This window comes from Mixophyes fleayi, chromosome 2, assembly GCF_038048845.1.
Source record: "Mixophyes fleayi isolate aMixFle1 chromosome 2, aMixFle1.hap1, whole genome shotgun sequence".
NCBI lineage: Eukaryota > Metazoa > Chordata > Amphibia > Anura > Limnodynastidae > Mixophyes > Mixophyes fleayi.
This window is the reverse complement of record NC_134403.1, coordinates 24,771,359-24,789,305: the sequence shown is the minus strand read 5'-3', so window position 1 is coordinate 24,789,305 and position 17,947 is coordinate 24,771,359.

Genomic DNA, 17,947 nt, shown 5'->3' with positions numbered 1-17,947 from the left:
AAAAAAAAAAAAAGTAATCGCCTTAAGAGTTGCGAATAAAAATAAAACCTATTGAAAAATAAAACGTATGTTAAAAATGGAAAATTTGCTTCTAATTGAATCACCCCCTAGGTTTCTACACTAATACTTCTGTTGTCCTACTCACATGTCTGCTATGCTTCTCTAAAGCTGCACCTCTTCTCTGGACCTCTCTACCTCACTCCTCTACTCTCAACCTTCAAGAGGTCACTAAAAGCCCATCTTAATTTCTTAGCTCTTACCAGGGGCTGGCTGGCAAATTGTAGCCCTAGAGACAGGGTTGGGCCAGGGCTAAAACTCGTCTGAACAGTCTATTAGGAATAGTTTCAAGGAAAAAAAATGTTGGTAGACAATGACTCTGCCCAAGGTAGCCCACTGTGGGACCGGCCCAGGGGGTAGATGCCCCCCAGCCCAGCCATCTCTGGCTCTCACCAGTTACCTTTGCCTCCTGAACAGCTTGTATTACTTTCTTCCTTTAGACTGTTAGTTGTCACAAACAGGTCCAGCTATACACTTGGATGGTTTTTATGCTTTTATGTAATGATTTTTTTTTACCTTTTACTTTAATTTAACTGCTCTTCATACAATATTTTCTCTTTATAAATGCTGTATAATATCATTACCAAGTTTAAAACATATTAAATAAATAAAAAGTAACTGTTTAGGTATATCATACTATGGTGTATCAGAGCTTCTTTTGCTTTCGAGCTGAAGTTGGCAATATCTGTGTTCTGTAGAGTCTAATTGGCCATAGACCATATCGGGACTTTTCCAGGTATGCCGATCATTTCATGTGGCTGCCTGGTACATTATATCTTTATATTGTCTGAATTTTTCTACACGCCTTAATGAAATGGCCTCAGCAGTCAATAACTAACTATAAAGTTGCCTGTGTATCGGGCGAAACGCGTGACATACTTCTGTACCTACAATCCTTACCGCATGGAAACATTGTAAACATTCACTATTTAAGCGCACCGGGCTCCCATACCATAGAAGAGACAGTGATGCTCGTGTAGCAATACAGCAGACACTGGAAGATTGGAAAATCCCTTCCACCGACACAAGCAATAGGGAAAGATAGGGTAAGCTTTTTTACATACACTTTTTTATCATTTTGCTATATATTTTGAATGTTCTGGTCTCTCTAGATTTTAAATTACAGCTCACATTACTCTATTTCTAGCAAAGCAATTGTGTTTTGATGTTACCCTGTCTCAATTACTTTTACTTTACATGGTACACAATTATTTTTTGCATAAACTTTTTATACTATATATAAAAAGTTATCACTATCACGACAAAATAACTCATTTTGTACACTGCAGTTTGTGACTTTTAACTTGCTAATTATGGTTTATTGTAAAACTGAAAACAGGAAATAATGTAGAAATGAGTGCTGAAGTGTAATTTAAAGGCTAATTCAGTTAATAAAATAAATGTACAAAACAGCAGGTGCAAGGAGATTTCTTCCATCGCTTTAAATACCTTTTATGCTTTATCCTCAGACTCAAAGAAAAATACAAAGTAAAATCCCCCAGTACACTGCTATAGCTAGTAAATGAGCTGCTATTTCTATTTGTACATAAAAATGCAGAATTCTCAGATACATTTGCAAATGTATGGTAAGCCACCCACCCCGTCAAGGAGCTTCTGATAATAGGGTGGTCCTAACTCTAAACAATGAGAGTCCCTATTTTTGAGGCATTTATATATGTGTTTTTAAATTGAGAGCTAACTTCCCAAGTGGTACCCCAAAAAGCCTCCAAATGACAATACAGCATCAGCACTCCCCATCATCTGTTGATACCAAACACACCTCTCAAACACACAATACAGAAGTGGAAGTTGCTTAATCAATTTATAGAGTCATGGCAGGTGGTTTTATCCCCACCCTTTCCAGCACATTTCATTATAATACAATTTTGCAAAGTTTTCAAAAATGGACCCTGATTTTCCAGGGTCCAGCCAAACAGCAACAAAGCTGAAGACTAGGTAAGAGGGAGAGTAGCGGGTAGTAAAAGTTGCAATAACAGGTAAGAGAGAACTGCGCAGTCAGAATCTGCCCACTTGTGTTTGTTCCACCTACCAGTGCCACGGCCACTTTACGTTCCCAATTTTCCCCTGGTGTGCAGTCATTTTTGAATTGCACTTCAGTAACGGAGTCCTGTAGAATCCATGAAAACACATGAAAAAGGCATTTAGGAACCGATTCTGAGATGAATGTGAAAATGGGACTTCTGTGGACACACAAAAATGCATCTGGTACACATATGTTTCATTTTGAGCCACGAGTTTAAATCCAGCTTATAAAAACTTCTGGCACAATATGGGGTGCAAAGATTGGCATCGGTGGGCAGCACGGTGGCGTAGTGGTTAGCACTTCTGCCTCACAGCACAGGGGTCATGAGTTCAATTCCCGACCATGGCCTTATCTGTGTGGAGTTTCCCATGTTTGCGTAGGTTTCCTCCGGGTGCTCCGGTTTCCTCCCACACCCCAAAAACATACTGGTAGGTTAATTGGCTGCCATCAGATTGCCCTTAGTCTCTCTTGGTCTGTATGTTAGGGCATTTAGATTGTAAGCTCCAATGGGGCAGGGACTGATGTGAGTGAATTCTCTGTACAGCGCTGTGGAAATAGTGGCGCTATATAAATAAATAGATGATGATGATGATCCTTAATGATACATGTAAGCCGAAATTGGACTTGTGTTTTCTCACCCTTACCGTACGGAACATACATGTCAATCACCCTTACCCATCTCTCCAAGCACAAGTGAGTGCATGTATGGGGTATGTTCTACTCAAAATACGAATATAAGTTGTGCGCATACAGTCTCATCGTAACGTGACATTAATGAGGCCATTAACCAGCATGTGTGCTTCTAATATGCTGCTTGTGAGCTTTTGTCCTTGTAACTTATATAGAAGACATGTGTGATGTACCATTAAATGGAAGCATCCAACTTGATTATCATTGAAACCCGGGGGTTAATGTATCATACCCCGGTTTTATCAACTCGCGGGAGTTCGGCGAGATGACAGCTAAAATTTAAAGCAGTGCTGCCTTGTAAAGGGAAACTTGCCTTTACAAGGCAGCGCCGCTTTAAATTTTAGCTGTCACCTCGCCGAACTCCCGTGAGTTGAAGAAACCGGGGTATGATACATTTACCCCCATATATCTTTTTTTGCCCATATACCTGGAGGCCATATCTCCAGAAGGATATAAATACATTACAGACTGTACAAAGAAGGGCAACTAAAATGGTGCATGGCCTACAGCACAAAACTTACCCAGAAAGACTAAAAGACCTTAATATGTACAGTTTGGAGCAGAGAAGGGAAAGGTGGCACATGATAGAATTTTTCAAATATATCAAAGACTTTAACAAGGTACAGAAGGGAAACATTCTACAAAGGAAGAGAAGTATTAGAACATGAGGACATGTACTGACACTGGGGGGAAGAAGGTTCAGAGGAAATATGAGGAAAAACTACTTCACAGTAAGGGTAGTGGATAAGTGGAATAGCCTCCCATCAGAGGTGGTAGAGGATAATAGAGTAGAACAAGCTTGGGATAGACATAAGGATATCCTTACAAAGAACTAAGCATGAAATAGGGTTGAGGTTACCAGAGGTTAAAAAATGGGCAGATTAGATGGGCTAAGTGGTTATTATCTGCCGTCATATTCTATGTTTCTATGACTCATCACTCCTGCAACACCTGATATATTATGCCCTATGTCTCCGGAATAGGCAGATTCTGGACCCAGCATGAGATTAGATGAGAAGAGTTTTGTTCTCAGCATGTGCCCTGCTGCTGACATGGAGCTGCTTGATGTGGAATAGTAGCTCGGAATTTCTCAGCTTCCACCGTAATATATATTTATATAGCTAATCTTGAAGCTAATATCATACATAATATGTGTTTCTTCTCATAGATGGAGCTGAATGTCAGCATGTTTAATAGTGTCTCTCCGAGACATTGCATCTGTTTCCTCGATTCATTTATATTACACAACAGTTTTCACATTAGCCAAATGTATTTGGCACCGGGGACATAAACACTAGATTGAAGATCCTGTTCAGATAAATGAAAGTGACGATGATCTGGAGGTGTTACGACCTTACTGCAGGCATTTATTGAGTACTTATCTGAAAACCACTAAAGGAGCTAAGTGATGGATTTCCCATTACTTGTTAGAGACATTTATGACCTCCTGCGGGTTTCTGACATTAACTGGCTATTATTTTATGTCTAGATAAAACATGCAAGGATTCTCTAGTGGAAAGGTTGGAAATAAATATACTGGGTATTATATACAGACACGTGCAAATCTGAACCTCTAATTTAGCATTACTGTCCATACTATTGTGATTGGCCCATTTGGGTCATATCCTGATGTGTTAGCCTGTTTGTTCAAATGGTATTAGCAGGGGAGGGCTGGTAAATATTAGCCTGGGGGGCAAGACTTGATTCAACAGCCTACCAGGAACATTTTAAAGGGGAGCCCAGTGAGCCAGCCCAAAGTAGCCCACTATGAGACCGGGCCTGCCCATGGGTATTACACACCAGAAGGATGTTGTGGTTGGCTCAGGGCTGGAGTTATATAATTGGAGTCTGTAGGCAGAGCTGTAACTGGCACCCTCCCCCAATTTTGGTGGGGGCGATAGCAGGCACATGTCACACTAGTTACGGCTCTGCAATTTGGCCACAACCTGTGTTTATTTGCAGCACAAATTGTCAAAGTCGAATAATTGGATAAAATAAACTCTATTAATTGATATTGTTTTACCGTGCGATTGCAATCAGTTGCGCCACATAATCGTACGATAAATAACGAACATATACACTTACACATTCACTTGTAAATAGTTCACTTTAAAATAGTTCCAACACACAGTCGTTTATAATCAAATGTAATAGCGTTTACAGTTAAATATAATAATGTTAAAAGCACTTTAAAAGTATCTAAGGCTCAGGATATAGGAAATGTATCATGTTTAGTGTCATTTTGATCTGCACATTAACATTTCTCACACGCTAATTTCGGCGTTGTGACCGCTTCCTGCGATCAATAGTTATGGAAGATAAAAGAGTGAATGATCAAAATGGCATCTTTAATGTTTAATAATGGCTTGCTGTAAATCCTGCTATATTTTGCAATTAAATATATTTGTGCGTTGGAACCACAAGAATCGCATTGGACAATGTTTTATTTGTAAGCGATAAAATGACTTTAATAAAATATAAACATAATTTAGGTGACAAGGTTGCAAATAGTGCCCACTTAGCCCCCACCTTTGTGTTACAGTCAGTTTACATTAGATAGTTGATCACAGGTGCGTTACCCATTTTAAATCTGCTTGTAAAAGGCAGGTGTCTTACCGATCACTGATCCCTGTGACACGTGTAACACACTTTCCTGTAGACAACTTAGCATTTGTTAAAGTCTGATGCAGTGGAAACATTTCATGAATATAGATGTGCTGGACTTCACTGTGTGCTAAGCTGCCACGGGGCAAGAGTGTCATTATAGGTTCTAATAATAATAATAATAATCCCTAAAACACCAGCATTTTGCAAACGATTAAATAGTGCCTTAGCTGCAGGTAATACTTTGTGGTAAATGGATGATATTGTTACAGCACCATTAGAATATTTGAGAACAAGCTTTGACCTTAGGCATTTGCATGTGTCACGCGGAACGCTGGCAGATTCTAAATGACATGGGTCATTATAGTCAACCAAAATGATTTTAGCAAATTGAAATTATATTTATAGATCTTTATTGTATATTAAACATCCATGTTTTAGAAATCTGCACAGCTATAGTACTTCAAATAACACCAATGCTGATTATTGTACACAGAATAAAATAATTGCTTCAAAGCAGGCTCTCCTGTTAAAAACCTTCAGGTGTGACCTCTAGTTTTGGTACTGCCCAATTACAATGTCACACTTCTATGCAGAAATACAGTCAGGAATATGATGAAACACATGATATTTATTGTTGGGAAGTACAAACCAGATGGAGTAGTAATCAGCATAGCAGGGAAATGCAGAAAGTATTACCAGGTACTCGGCTGATGCAGGTAAGCAGGTGGAATGAAGAGATCCCAGGCAGCAGGTAAACCAGAGCACAGAAGCATGGAAAAGCAACAACAGTTGGGACAACAATAACCAGCAATGTATGCTGGGAGTGACAGGTATAAATAGGGGCACACCCAGGTGCAAGGGATAATTAATGAGGAGGTTAACCCCTAGTACAACAAGGAAGGCACAATAGCAGCACCTCTGGTGAATAGCGGTGCTGCCACAACATATATATATATATATACAGAACAATAATAAAGTCCAAAAGGCAGGAGCTGCCAGGCAAAGCAGCATGCAATGCAAAGGGCTTGCAGGCAGATCCTGACATACAAAAAAATAGAAATAAAATTCTCACCTGCACATGGACAGTAGTATAGACACCACCATAGGAAGGACAAGAAAACACACACAACAATAATTTGTAACACTGTCTGTATTTTATTATTATTATTATTATTATTATTGTATATTTCTGTAGCACCACCAATGGTGCAGCGCTGTACAAGGAAGAGACAGCCATCAGGGTGGTGGGAGAGAAGTAGCAGGCCTTGACTTGACTGCTCCACTCCATGTGACCGGCAGCTAAGCCAGTAAGGGAGCGCTGTCATTCACATCAGTCCCTGCCCCATTGGAGTCAATTCCCTAACACAGACATACCGACACACTAGGGTTATTTTTGACAGCAGCCAGGAAAGCCATCAGTATGTTTTTGGAGTGTGGGAGGAAAGCCACACAAACACAGGGAGCAAAACACCAAACAGATGAGGCCATGGACGGGACTCGAACTCGCTGCCAACTACTGTACACAATTCTTTGAAAACCAGCTCTGTCCTACAAAAGAACCTACAATCATTTATAGAGGATAAGGAATACAATATCCAGAAACACAAAAGGTTTTTCTTTAATAGGAGGGATCTGGCAGGGTATAAAAGTGCTTGGAGCACAGGAAAAGTACTGAGTGTCAAGCGTCATGTACCAGGGAGCTTGTTACAGCACCAACCTGCCAATCCCTAACATTAAGCGCTTTCTCCTCCACCCTGAGGACACTATGCTTGATTGCTGCTTGGCCAAATCTTGGAATGTTGGGCAAAATAGATAGATGCTATTCACCTCCTGGAAAGCCGAGACATGAGTGATTCTAGGCCTTCCTTCATCCAGGCACATTCAATTAATAACCCCCAAACAACCCAAGCATTAAATTAAGACCCATCACCTATCATTAAATTTTTAGGATACACCACTAAATTAATAGCCTCTATCATCACCCTACCAATAAATGTATACCCCCCACCCTAACTCTACACCTTCCTTACCTGTTTTCATCCTTAGATGTATAATGTAGGACTTCTATATCTGCCTCCTTTGCTGTCTACTGTCTGCAAACAAGTATCTCCGGAGTGCATATATTAATAATTTGTAAAATTACATTAAGTGCATGCACGCACTCACAGACAAGACAATAGGGAACTGCCCTGTAGCATTCAGAATCCATCACCCGTGGCCTCGAAGGTGGAGCAGGGAGGTGCCAGCCAACGTGGAGATGGGAGAGGGAGAGCAACCCTTGGGTTGACTGCTCAACTTCATGTAACAGGGAGCTGAGCCAGTCAGGGAGCTGAGGCCATATCTTTATCAGCCAGTAGAATGTAGAATATGGTTGCTGGTCCACACCTACCACCAAGAAATACTTATATACCAGTGCTGCGCCTCCCTCTATAAAACCTCCCAAAAATCCTGAATGCTGTACTAGAGCGGACAACCTCAGGGGCAAACGCAGGATTTGTAAAGGGAGTTTCCACACCACGTCGACAGTGGGCGTGACCAGCATGCATGGGGGTGTGGCTGAAGAGGGGAGGAAATGGTGGGTAAACATAGACCAAGGGCTAGATTTACTAAGCTGCAGGTTTGAAAAAGTATAGATGTTGCCTTTAGCAACCAATCAGATTCTAGCTGTCATTTTGTTGAATGTACTAAATAAATGAAAGCTAGAATCTGATTGGTTGCTATAGGCAACATCCCCACTTTTTCAAACCCGCAGCTTAGTAAATCTAGCCCCAAGAGTAGTAAAGGCATGTTCATATCATTGTGACTCTCACCACTAACACAAAGTGACAGTAAGTAGGGGTAGCAATGTATGTGAAAAAGGGATAAATACTACTTTAATACAAAGTATTAAAGAAAAAACTGGGGCCTTTGGGTGACCATAGAAACGGGGGAGAAGGATAGTCTTCGTACTGGGGTGATCTCTAGATCACCAGGTCAGTAAGAGGAACTGGCATTACAATGAGATTTAATAATCATGGGAGATTTTAATCTACCTGATGTGACCTGAGAGGGGTCTTTGGCAAGTTAAACATACCGGTAAATCATGATTGACTTAAACTTGTATTGTTCCTCCTGTTATATTAACATTACCCTGCAGTGTAACAGTGATGTGTTTGCTAATCTTTGCCTATAGAAAGCAACGTGTTGATTCTGGCGATTTGTACTTCAAACTCGGGCAAGTTTGCAAAATTAAAGCTTCATGCATATGTCGACTTGTATTGCTAAAGAGGTAAAACATTGGGACTGCGTTTTGTAGCGATTTTGGAAATGGCAATTTTGAACTAAACTCTTTACGAGCGATTTTCAATCAACTCGCACTTTAGTACATTGGCGAGTTTGAACTTGCCCGAGAAAATTTCTGAAAATCCCAAATCGCATCTCGATACATTTACCCTCAGGAGGGGTAGAAAAAAATCATTGACGATCTAGGTAGAATTAGGGATGTGCACCGGCGACTTTTGAGGTCTCGTGTTTTGTGTTTTGGATCCGGATTTTCGTTATTTTTGAGGTTCGGATTTGTCTCGCAAAACACTTGACGAAAGGTCTCGGTTCGGATTTAAGGTATTGGATTCGGATTTTTTTTGAAAAAAACATAAAAAGTTTAAAAATCAAGTTTTTGGGCTTATTTTCACTCCTAGGCTATTATTAACCTCAATAACATTCAATAACAAGCATTTCCACTAATTTACAGTGTATTCTGAACACCTCACAATATAGTTATTAGTCCAAAACGTTGCAAAAAGGTATCTTTCTGGACTGCGTAGAGGAGTGGGTCACCACAATATCTTAAAAACCCTGAACTTTTATGATTCGCACCAATAATTGTACCTGGACTGCGTAGAGGAGTGGGTCACCACAATATATTAAAAACCCAGAACTTTTATGAATCGCACCAATAAATGTACCTGGACTGCGTAGAGGAGTGGGTCACCACAATATATTAAAAACCCTGAACTTTTATGAATCGCACCAATAAATGTACCTGGACTGCGTAGAGGAGTGGGTCACCACAATATATTAAAAACCCTGAACTTTTATGAATCGCACCAATAATTGTACCTGGACTGCGTAGAGGAGTGGGTCACCACAATATCTTAAAAACCCTGAACTTTTATGAATCGCACCAATAAATGTACCTGGACTGCGTAGAGGAGTGGGTCACCACAATATATATAATAAGAAAACCATCAACTTGTTTGATTCGCACCAATAAATGTACCTGGACTGCGTAGAGGAGTGGGTCACCACAATATATTAAAAACCCTGAACTTTTATGAATCGCACCAATAAATGTACCTGGACTGCGTAGAGGAGTGGGTCACCACAATATATTAAAAACCCTGAACTTTTATGATTCGCACCAATAATTGTACCTGGACTGCGTAGAGGAGTGGGTCACCACAATATATTAAAAACCCTGAACTTTTATGAATCGCACCAATAAATGTACCTGGACTGCGTAGAGGAGTGGGCACTGGGCACCACAATAAAATATATAAAAAACCTTCAACAGGTCTGCATTACACTACACATACGGCTGCTCCTCCATCCTCTCCATCATATACATGTTGGAGTTTTAGCGTGTGACAACCTCTTGTTTTTGATAATGTCAGTGCATTTTGAATATTTTTCAATTTGCCCCACACCACTGAATGTACTTTATCTATGATACGCATCTATCTATCTTGACTGCGTAGTGTGGTGGCCCCGGTACACAATTTGGTACCGAGGCCACAATATAATTAAAAAACCCTCCACGTGTCAGAATTCCACCAAACAAGTATCTGGACTGCGTAGTGGGGTGGCCCCGGTACCCAACTTGATACCGGGGCCACAATAAAATAAATACACCCTCCACGTGTCAGAATTCCACCAAACAAGTATCTGGACTGCGTAGTGGGGTGGCCCCGGTACCCAACTTGATACCGGGGCCACAATACCTCCTCCAAACATGCTACAGACAATTCGTCATTGAGATCCCATTAAGTATGTTAAAGACAGACAGGGTCCAAGTGTTATTAGTTGACTTTGTAAAGAAAAAAACTGTCCCTGTTGCACATAGTCGTGCAATGAAGACTTACTTTTTCATTTAAAGGCACGATCTTTCAAGTGTAGTGTTTGTAAGTCTAAGTCATATTATACTTTTGGTAAAATTGGTTTTTTTTGTTCCTCTTTATGTTAATTAATTAGTAATAGAATTAAAGTAGGAAATAGAATTAAATAGAATTAAAGTAGGAAATAGAGTGGTATAGAGTTGTAGTGTGGTATAGATAGAGTGGTCCACACAATATAATAATAAAACCCTCAACTGGTCTGAATTCCACCAAACAAGTATCTTGACTGCGTAGTGTGGTGGCCCCGGTACACAATTTGGTACCGAGGCCACAATATAATTAAAAAACCCTCCACGTGTCGGAATTCCACCAAACAAGTATCTGGACTGCATAGTGGGGTGGCCCCGGTACCCAATTTGATACCGGGGCCACATTACCTCCTCCAATTTCCAAGTGTAGTGTTTATAACATCTTAACACTACACTAATTCTAGCACGTCAAAACCTCTTGTTTTAAATAATGACAGGGCATTTAACTTTTGATTTAATTTATTGAATTTGTTGGCATTTTCTTTTACTTTTTGAACATGGCAAACGACTGTTGAATGGTCACATAATGCCAAAAAAAAAGTTGCAAGATGGAATTGTCCTTGGGCCCTCCCACCCACCCTTATGTTGTTGAAATAGGACATGCACACTTTAACAAACCAATCATTTCAGCGACAGGGCCTACCAAACAACTGTGGCTGAAATGATTGGTTTGTTTGGGCCCCCACACCAATAAAACAATTCATCTCTCCCTGTACAAACTAAACAGGCTCTAATGAGGAAAGATGTCGTCCTTATCCTCAACCTCTGATTCCTCTCCCCCTACAGTGTGTACTTCCTCCTCCTCACACATTATCAATTCGTCCCCGCTGGACTCCACAACCACAGTCCCTCTGTACTGTCTGGAGGGCAGTGCTGTACTTCATTGAGGAATTGATTATTCATTTTTATAAACATCATTTTTTCAACGTTGTGAGGAAGCAACCTCCTTCGCCGCTCACTGACCAGGTTCCCCGCTGCACTAAAAACTCTTTCCGAGTACACACTGGAGGGGGGACAACTCAGTTAAAAAATAGAGCCAGTTTGTACAGGGGCTTCCAAACTGCCTTTTGGAGTTCTACCACGTCACTACCTCTAGTTAATTTAGATTGCAAGGCTTGTAAATATAAATACTTTGAAGATAAAAAAAAGCAGGCTGCACAGACTGTGGAGCTAGAAAGTGAAATTAAATGGACCACGTTACTTTGGTGGCTATCTATGCCCCCCCCCCCCGCCCTACACTTGTAGTTGAATATAAATAAAGCAGCCTGCATAGACTGTAGAACTAGCAATTCAAATATACAAAGAAATGGACAAAGGCAGTTTGGTATCTGTCTGCATCAGATCCCCTCTCCACTAGGAGTAAAACAGAAAACTTTTCAGCCGTTATATAATCTAGAATATAAATAGAAATTGAGAAATGCAATTTGGTATCTGTCTGCATCATAATCATCAACATCCTCCTCAGCGCCAGCTACATCAATATCCTCCTCCCAGTGCACAACATTCACACCTTCATTAGCCAAATCTGTAACTGGACTGTGGGTGATCCTTCCAGCATATGCAGAGGGCGTGCTGCAAATGCTGGATGGAGTCACCTCTTCCCGTACAGTGATGGGAAGGTCAGGGTTCACAACCAACAACACCCTTGGACTCGCCTTGGGGATTTGTGATGTCATCTGTTTAGAAGGCAGAGTTCTTTGCTGTTTTGTTGTTGTTGCTGACAGCATAACTCTCTTAAATTTTTTGTAGGGGGGGGGAGGAGGGCTTTGATCCTTGGGTGAAGTTGGACCACTAGTCATGAACACGGGACAGGGCCTAAGCCGTTCCTTGCCACTACTTGTCGTAATTGGCATATTGCCAACTTTACGTTTCTCCTCAGATGATTTTAAGTTTCTTTTTTTGCTGTTTTTTGAGAACTTGGGCTTTTTGGATTTTACATGCCCTGTACTAGGAGATTGGGCATCGTGCTTGCCAGACGACGTTGATGGCATTTCATCGTCTATGTCATGACTAGTGGCAGCAGCTTCAGCATTAGGAGGAAGTGGGTCTTGATCTTTCCCTACTTTATCCTCCAAATTTTTGCTCTCCATTATATGTAGCACAAGATACTGCAGAATGTGTGAACTTGGTAATATTGCAGTACCAATGGACTTATAATGCTGGATTGGTTTTGCAAATTTGGTTATAATTATTATATATTTTTTTTTTTTTTAATTTTTTATTATTTTTTACTTTTTTTTTATTTTTTAAAAACTTGGGAATAATGGGGAAATAACTATGCCCTTAGAAGCACAGAGCACAGGACACAGCACCACTGGACTGAACAGGACACGGCACAGGACCCAGCAGCACTACGGAACTCAGCAGGACAGAGCACAGGACACAGCACCACTGGACTGATACTGCAGAATGTGTAAACTTTGTAATATTGCAGTACCACTGGACTTTTACTGCTGAATGTGTGAACTTGGTAATATTGCAGTACCAATGGGCTTATACTGCAGGATTGGTTGTGAAAATTTTGTGGTAATTAAAAAATATTAAAGTAGTTTTTGGTATTTTTTAAAAAAACTTTTTTTTATTTTTTTAAACACAGGGGAATATTGGGGAAATAACTATGCCCTTAGAAGCACAGAGCACAGGACACAGCACCACTGGACTGAACAGGACACAGCACAGGACCCAGCAGCACCACTGACCTCAGAAGGACAGAGCACAGCACACAGCACCACTGGACTGATACTGCAGAACACAGCACAGCACAGCACAGCACAGCACAGCACAGCACAGCACAGCACAGAACTAAACAGCACAGAACTAAACAGCACAGAACTAAACAGCACAGAGGACCACCTAACACACCCTCCCTCTACCCTGATCAATGCCCGAGTGAAGATGGCGGCGACTAGCGGGGAATTTATAGGATCCGAGTATCGCGAGATCCGACAACGGGATTATGAGTCAGAGCCTCAGTTTCACTTTTGAATTTGGCGCCAATACCCGGATCTGTCTCGGATCCGACTCGGATCCGCAACGTTCGGGTGGGCTCGGATTTCAGAAATCCGAGCGCGCTCATCCCTAGGTAGAATAGAGAAATACCAAAAAATGCTAAATCATGCACTTGGTTCTCAAACACCCAAAACTAAATATAGTATTAATTATATAATGGAAACTATTGAGGAGGAAAGGGATCTAGGAGTCACTATTTCAGGTGACTTAAAGGCAGGTAAGCAATGTAACAAAGCAATGAGGAAGGCAAGTCCGATGCTTGGTTGTATAGGGAGAGGAATCAGTAGCAGAAAGAAAGAAGTAATAGTGTCACTGTATAGGTCATTGGTACGGCCTCATCTAGAATACTGTGTTCAGTTCTGGAGGCCATATCTCCAGAAGAATATAAATACATTAGAGACTGTACAAAGAAGGGCAACTAAAATGGTGCATGGCCTACAGCACAAAACTTACCTGGAAAGACTAAAAGATCTTAATATGTATAGTTTGATAAATATAATCAAGAGTTTTAACAAGGTGCAGGAGGGAAACACTCTTGAAGAGGAAGAGATGTATTAGAACACGAGGACATGCAATGAAACTGGAGAGGTGGCTTTGGGTAACTATTTTGTAGAACTGGGCACAAGTAGTGGCTATATCAATTATATCTAGTTCTGGAGGCCATATCTCCAGAAGGATATAAATACACTAGAGACTGTACAAAGAAGGGCAACTAAAATGGTGCCTGGCCAACAGCACAAAACTTACCCGTACAGACTAAAATATATTTTTATGTATAATTTAGAGCAGAGAAGGGAATGGGGGGGGGGGGGGCATGATAGAAACTTTCTAATATATCAAGGCTTATAACAAGGTGCAGGAGGGGAACATTCTATAAAGGAAGAGAAGTATTAGAACACGAGGACATGCACTGACACTGGAGGGAAGTAGGTTCAGAGGAAATGTGAGGAAAAATTACTTCACAGAAAGGGTAGTGGGTAAGTGAAATAGCCTCCCATCAGAGGTGGTAGAGGTTAATACAGTAAAGCAATTTAAACATATTTGGGATAGACATAAGGATATCCTTACAAAGAACTAAGGATCAAATAGGGTTGGAAGTTACCATAGGTTCAAATATGGGCAGACTAGATGAGCAAATGAGTGTTTTTTATCTGCTGTCAGTTTTTATGTTAACTCATTTTTATTTTTTAAAACTTGCTCCTTATCCTCATTTCCCAGCAGGACCATTAAATTGCATTATTCACAGAAGCATCATCATAGGCTTTTTCTAAATGCGACTGATTGCCACTCTCATGAGTGATTTAGGAGCGCAGCCTCTACGGGCCCAGGGGCCCGAGGGTGAGAGGGTGGAGCAATGCTGTCCCCCTGAGGCCCCCTGTTCTAAGGCTGTGCTCTTTTGAGAGCGGAGGATTCTGTTGAGTCAAAACATATGAAAAAGAGGCTCTCACCCGTCTCTTTTGGGGCAGAGCAGAGGCTCGGGAGGATAGAGCATCATTGCTGGGGCCCATACCCAAATTTTGTTATGGATTCCGCAGATTCACTGTTCTGCCGCTGTCCAAATATTGTGTGATTTGTAAGGGTCCTTTAATATATGTAAGTATGCTCCACCTCCTATTAAATGGAAAGTAACCATGACTAGTTATTTTATGGGTTTACTTTACCGTCTAAATGATGTTCTGCTTAAGGAAAAACTTTTTGGCATTTCATTTTATTCCAGACAGATTTAGACTTTCACAGAACAAGAATAAGTCCGGTAATTGCTGTAATATAATTAGGACTTTGATAAGGGAGTTTAATTTTGAGTAGAGCAGAACAGAATGAGAAATATCTTCAGTTAAGGAAAATGTAATCCTAATTGGGCAGACAGAAAACAGTCATGCAATAATACTGAGAGCCGCAAAGCCATATATAGCAGCTCCTTACAATTCACAAGATAACGTTTTATAGGAGATTATAATACATTGCTAGAAATTGTTGCTGCAGCACATTAGGTGGTGACATCGGTCACTGTCAGGTAGTTACCATTTGATCATGAGGGAGAGACAACCACTGGTACGTATTAATTAGGATGGTGCATAAATTTACCTGTTATCTGAGGGGGTTGACAACCATGAGGTGCAGAGTGAGCCAGTTAAAATGTAAAATTTGGGAAAAAGACCCATATTGTAGAAAGGGCAAAGAGAGGAAGATGATATTACTACAACGAGAAGCACTGTGGATTTAAGAAGGACCCTGCCCCAAATGGAAAATTTAGCTCTGGATGGAAATGAAGAAGTTAAAATAACTAGTTGGATCATGCACTTAGGAGCATATTCAATTAGCCACGATGGATGAACATCGCGGCTGCGCATGTGGTATGCTTATATTGTACCGCAACATTGCGGATTTCCCTTCGCCCCTATAGGGTTGCTAAGGGAAATCAGCGATGTTGCGGTAATGCGGAGTGCCTTCGCGCCCGTTCCGCACAATTGAATATGCCCCTAAGTGTCATACAGAGTTTGACACCACAATCTTGCACCAGTTTCATAAGGGTGTCACATCACTACTCTGAGCTGTTTGGGGACCCTGATCTGTTGACTATATAACTCTCAGTCAGTGACTTTCTCTGGCCTCTATTCACCTCCTCACAACACAACATAGCATATCATCATCATCATCATTAACATTTATTTATATAGCGCCAGCAAATTCCGTAGCGCTTTACAATTGGGAACAAACATTGATAAGACAATACTGGGTAATACATATAGACAGAGAGGTAAGAGAACCCTGCTCGCAAGCTTACAATCTATAGGACAATGGGAGTTTGAAACACAAGGGCATGTGCTACATCATATTGCACAATGGACCAGCTAGATTGCAAAGGTAAAAGTATTGAGTGGGCTGTATGTGTGGCAATGTTGGTCAGAGGGTTGTTGTCTTGTGTTAGCTGTGTAGAGGATGGTAATAGGGTAATCTAGGGAGATTAAGATGGTGGTTGAGGAATATTATAAACTTGTCTGAAGAGGTGAGTTTTCAGTGGACACTTGAAGGTTTGAAGACTAGAGGAAAGTCTTACTGAGCGAGGGAGGGAATTCCATAAAGTGGGTGCAGCCCAGAAAAAATCCTGTAACCGAGAATGGGAGGATGTGATGAGAGTGGAAGAGAGACGTAGATCTTGTGCAGAACGGAGGTGTCGAGTTGGGAGATATTTTGAGACAAGTGAGGAAATGTATGTCGTTGCAATTTTGTTGATGGCCTTATATTTTAGTAGAAGAATTTTATATTGGATTCGTTGAAATACAGGCAGCCAATGTAGAGAGTGACAGAGTGGTTCAGCAGAGGAATAACAGTTTGCAAGGAAAATCAATCTAGCCGCTGCGTGCAAAATAGATTGTAGGGGTTCAAGTCTGACTTTGGGAAGACCAGTAAGAAGGGAATTGCAATAGTCGATGCGGGAGATGATGAGTGCATGAATTAATGGTTTTGCGGTGTCTTGTGTGAGATATGTGTGTATTCTGGAAATGTTCTTTTCGTGTATGTAACATGATTTAGATATAGAGTTGATGTGGGGAATATATGTCATGCAGACCTGTTCTCGCTGACATCATAATCTTCCCATTCATGCAAATTTAGGAGAGGGACCTTGACACCCTCTCGAGAAGTACATGTCAAGATAACTGCTGAGTAGTACCCCCGGCAGATCTGATGAACAGCACCCGCATGGTAATTGCACTTTTGTTTTTTTTGTTTGAACTTTTCCAGCTCCACCAAAAACGAAACATTTTAGTTTTTAATGAAATTGGAGGAGTTAAAATTAAATAACGAATGCCGACATTTCCTTTCAAGTGACGAACAGCTGAGTTGTCCTGTAAGACCTTGGGGACACTATGGGCGGTTTGGATTCAGGTTAGATGGACTCATTGGGGTTTTACATGTTTAAGTCGAGCCTCAGAGTGACTTGAAATTGCTGCAGTCCCCATTTTCACATGGTGTCAGAATCCCCCAAGCCTGTTTATGTGTCTCCTCATAGCAGCCATTCTTTTATCATTTAGACAGGGTTGGGGATTACGCAAACCTAGGTGGTCACTTAGGGTGCCAATGTCACTCATTCGGTATTTTTAATGTTCCCGCTACGTCCTTCCACGGAGCTCCAGCTGCTGACAACTAAAAAAGTTAGAATAAGTGTTAATTAAAAATCTCTTATCACATCTTTAGGGGGTTCCGGCAGAAACATGTCCAGGGAGCTGAAAACTAAGGGCCTGATTCATTAAGTAACTTAAATTAAGAAGTTTCTTATTTAAGTCTCCTGTACAAAACCATGTTACAATGCAAGGGGAGAAAATTAGTATTCTATTTTGCACATAAGTTAAATACTG